Consider the following 5,000-nt stretch of genomic DNA (forward strand, 5'->3'; position numbering starts at 1 on the left):
CCGTTACTATTAAACATTTATAGGAAGACGGGTGGAGTAATTTCCCTTCTTGATCTTATTTTGAGAGAAATTAATAATAAGACAGGGATGGGATTTCATCACAGGAAAGTTTTAAAAGTTGTAATGGGTGGGCGTCGTTTTGATGGAACGGAAGTGGGAACGAAATTAATGGAAGACTTCCAGGATGAGATTATGTTGAAATCTTGGTTGTCTGAGAATTGGGTCATTCATGGTCCAGAAATAGGAGTCGAACTCACTTTATTTGTTGTCTTATACAAAGAATTATAATAACAGAGGACCTTCCGATCCGAAAAAGAGTGTCATGGGATTTTTTTTGTCACAGGAATGTTTAAAACGTTGTAATGAATGAGCGTCGTTTTGATGGAACGGAAATGGCAGGGAACAAAATTGAAGCCTTCCAGGACGAGATGCTGAAATCTTGGACGTGAGAGAATTGGGTCATGGTCTAGGAGTCTGACTCTGCATGCAGTACTCTGGAAAAACCCATATTATTTGAACAATTGGCCAGTAAACTTGTCCTTCAAATATCGATCGATCTAAATGACCCTTATCTTGGCAAAAACTCTCAAACCTGGAACTTCATGAAGTCTTCCTTAAGTCCCAGGTTTGAGAGATTATTTGTTGCTGCTAAGATGAGGGTCATTTAAATCGATCGATATTTGAAGGACGAGTTTTCTGGTCAAATGTTCAAATATGGGTTTTTCCAGAGTACGGCTGAACTGTCTATGTTGACCTACAAAGAATCATAATTACGGTGTATCCCCCCCCCCCCCCCCCCACAAATAAAAAATTATTTAGTATTTATAGATCTCAATCTCTTCTAAACATTCCCTAAACTCCTTTTACACCTGAGTAAGACGAGAAAATGTAAGTATAGAGTATTTTCAAAGGACTAAAATATGCGCGGCTTAGAGCTATACTCGAACCCTGGATCTTCCGATCCGAATGCTCGAGATTGAGTCCTTGAAAAATACTCTTTAATCTTACTTTCTCACCGTACTCAGGTATAAAACGAGTACCTGGCCGTCAAGAGCGTTGTCTCTGTTAAAATGTTGCTGTTTGGTTGAGACTTTTTGTAAATCGTTTTGACATTAATAATAAAATAGTAAAGTAGTCCCTCCGAGCCATTCGGTCCATGGAACCGGAGTTTATCCCGTTTTTTGTAACGTGAAACAGACAATAGCAATTGCTTGTTACCCTTTGGCTAGGACGCTAGTCAATCGCAAAGTAATTTCCGCCAGATCTAACAGACCCAGCTACTACTCAATCATTGATGGGTGTCACACAAGGTCAGAAAAATATCTCAACTGCACCCGGGATCGATCTCGGCCCTTTGCGTGTGAAACGAGTGCTCTACCAACTGAGCTATTGAAACCGCCTTAAAGTACATTGCCCTGTATAAATGCTTAAGTTTTGGTGAGGATCTATTTTCTTTTATTGAATGCCAGAATTGCTCCGCCCAGATTCCACCAAATTATCAATAAATCGAAATCGATACCAGAAATTATCAATAAATCGAAATCGATTCCACCAAATTATCAATAAATCGAACACGACTTTGAACGATTGTAAGACATAATCTAATCTAACAATAGCCTCGAGAAACATGCTCCATCTTTCTCTACCTACTTGTTACCCTAGACTTTAATCAACGCAAGAAATCAATGCAATTAGTCGAGTGCATTCCCTCTAAGGCGATACACACTACGATCAATGAGGTGATTAAACAAAGCATTCCATTACGGGCTGGCCAGGCCTTAAGGCTCAATATCCAGAACAAAGACCCGAGTCTTACAATAATCCATTCTACCAGTTTACAATGTTCATTGATCCAATTTGTTTCATGTTGGATTAAACTTAATTTTTAATCAGGTTTAAATGCCGTATTCTGGAGAGAAAAAAATCGTATTAAAAAAATTTTGGCCAGAAAACTCGTCCTTTAAATATCAATCGATTTAATTAAACCTCATCTTGGCAGAAATTCTCAAACCTGAGACTTCCATGAAGTCTTCCCTAAGCCCCAGGTTTCCGAGTCTCCGCTAAGATGAGGGTAATTTAAATCGATGGATATTTAAAGGACGAGTTTTCTGGCCAAATTTTTAAATACGTGTTTTTCCAGAGTGCTTCAGTCCATTGATTAAAAGACAATATTTTGAATAGCTCTCACATAACGGATGGAAATTACAGTAAAATGAAATGTCAGGAAACACATTTGAATGACATGACACAAAACAGATGTATTTTTATTGGTTTAAATTCCACACTGTATTTCTTTAATTTTCATTCAATTTAAAGACCAATGTTTGTTTAATTATGTGGTGGCTTTTAAACGTGATGGGAATTTTAATATTTTCTTATTTTTATATATATATATAATTTTTTTTTCTCTCTATTGTTTCAAACAGAAAATTCACCAAACTAGGATCCCCCCAAGCAAGACTACCCACTTTAAAAGTCTGTTTATCCGACGCGGAGTTCCAAATGTTGTCAAGCCTGTACAATACAGTGTTTCTTCTCGTTGTAAAAGTGTGTTGGAGTTTTGTATTGTCAAGCTGACGTGCCAAAGGATTAACTCAGTGTAGAGCACAGTGTTTTAATTCGTTTTCCGTCCTTTTCAAGATGATTTAAAAGGTCGCGTTTTGCACTTATCAAGAAAGTGTTGTTGTTGCTAAGCAACATTCAAAACAAAATGGCGCAATACTCTTGACGTCACTGAAATACAGCCAAAACTCGTGAAGGCTTTTACTGGTGACCTGATCTCCTTACAATGTTTCAACGTTCGATCAGATTGGATTCAACTGTTGGATTATTTGTATTGAATTTTATTCACTCTTCAAATGAAAGAAATTGAAAAATATTGGCATCATAATTATTATTGTAATCCATTCGTGAAAGGATTTAATTTTGTTGTGACGAAATTAGTAATGTTTAGTTTGTGACGTCACCATTTTCTGGGCACATGAATGAGACAATTTCAACGGCGACCAATGACGAGGCTCTTTCGTCACGCGATTGGTCGTCCAGAAAATCATCACACCCATCGTGGTGCTCTTCGGGTCATCGGGAATTCCCTGAGCATTGTCGTTCTCACCAGAAAATGCATGAAATCTTCAACCAATTCCTACCTCACGGCTCTGGCGATATTCGACATTCTGTATCTTCTGTTCAGCTTCTCGCTGAGTCTGAGCCATTACCCGGATACGATGATGACGTCAGCGGTCTACGTGCATTGGTATCCGTTTGGGCGTGTCCTTGCCGACATGAGCTCCAACGTGTCCGTGACCTTGACCGTGACTTTTACGATAGAGAGATACATTGGAGTTTGCCACCGATGAGAGGTAAAGTAAAATCAAAAACAAATTATTTTTTTATATGAGCATTTATATAGCGCAATATTCACTAAACGTGCTCAAAGCGCTTTACAAGGGGTCTCTGGTCAACAGCAACATTTAACATTTAGGACGGGACATGACGCCTGTTAGGCGATATTATAATTTTTTTTCGGACAGAGACTACGCTATTAACGGTCAGGTACTCATTTTACACCTGAGTATGGTGAGAGAATGTGAGTAAAAAACCTTCGCCAAGGACTCAACTATTCGTTGAGCGAGGCTCGAACCCAGGACCTTCCGATCCGAAAGCGAGTGTCATACCACTAGACCACATAGCCGCACAATCATGTAATATATCTGTTGTTGTACATCGTTTGGTTTCTTACTCATTTGCTTTTCCTACTTTCATGCTTTTTCTCTTTGCTTTTTTTTTCTATTTATAATCTTATTTCTTCCTTATATATATATATATATATATATATATATATATATATATATATATATATATATATATATATATATATATATTTATATATATATATATAGATAGATAGATAGATAGATAGATAGATAGATAGATAGATAGATAGATAGATAGATAGATAGATAGATAGATAGATAGATAGATAGATAGATAGATAGTATGCGCTTGGCTAAGAAGCTCACAACATTGCCATCCGGAAGTATAACGGACCAACACACAAAACTATGTGTAACATTTAACGTTTATAGTCTGGTTAATACAGTTTAGTGAGTATTACTCATAAACGCGGATGGCAAAAAACAATAACAAAGACTTGAGTGACGTCAACTAAGAACGATCTATATTGTGTAAATTGATTGTTACATTAAATACATTTTAAGTCTAATAAACGCACGGATGGAGGGATCGACGAAGGAAATTGTAAATTATTAGAGCCAATGAAATGGAAGTTATTTGTGCTCAAGCAAGCAGGATGCTTTCATCTAACTGGGGGGGGGGGGGGGGGGGGGGGGGGGGGAGATCGTAATGGAAACAAGTGGGCTGGATAATGATGTCTAAATTATCATAGTATTGACATTTATCATTTAAATGTGTCTGTTCTATCTTCTCTCTCTCTCTCTCTCTCTGTCTCTCTCTCTCTCTCTCACTCTCTCTCTCCTCTTTCCCTTACACACACACACACACACACACACAAACACACATACACTTACAATTTCCTTACCTCGAGCTCCATGAGGATAAGGTGATATAAATAAGAACGAAATATCACCCAAATTTGTTTAAAATATATTTTTCACCCATCTATTTCACATGCCTAATATAAAGAGTCCAAAATGTGCTCGCTACATACAACGAGAATAGCTTTTAAAAGGAAATAGATCTATTTGTTTTATGTGTATGATCGCAGATAAATAGAAGTGCGGCTATGTGGTCTTGTTGTATGACACTCGCTTTCGGATCGGAAGGTCCTGGGTTCGAGCCTCGCTCGGCGCATTGTTGAGTCATTGGAAAAGGCTCTTTACTCACATTCTCTCACCGTACTCAGGTGTAAAATGAGTACCTGGCCGTCAACAGTGTTGTGTCTGTCCGAAAAAAATTGTAATATCGCCTGACAGGCGTCATGTCTCGTCCTACAATTTAAGTGTTGCTGTAGGTCAGGGACC

At 37.9% G+C, this 5,000-nt stretch overlaps 1 pseudogene across 1 annotated transcript in view; it reads left to right on the forward strand.

The window, feature by feature from the left end:
• Positions 1–123: 123 nt before the first annotated feature.
• LOC144956321 (G-protein coupled receptor daf-37-like) overlaps positions 124–5,000 on the forward strand; it is a 33,840-nt pseudogene continuing 28,963 nt past the window's right edge. Inside the window, exons 1-2 of the transcript XR_013641942.1 lie at positions 124–232; positions 3,017–3,352. The product of XR_013641942.1 is annotated as a G-protein coupled receptor daf-37-like (transcript). The remainder of the gene's footprint in view (positions 233–3,016; positions 3,353–5,000) is intronic.

Source organism: Berghia stephanieae, chromosome 11 (assembly GCF_034508935.2).
Source record: "Berghia stephanieae isolate SIO BIC M18660-M18661 chromosome 11, UCSD_Bste_1.3, whole genome shotgun sequence".
Taxonomy (NCBI): Eukaryota; Metazoa; Mollusca; class Gastropoda; order Nudibranchia; family Aeolidiidae; genus Berghia; species Berghia stephanieae.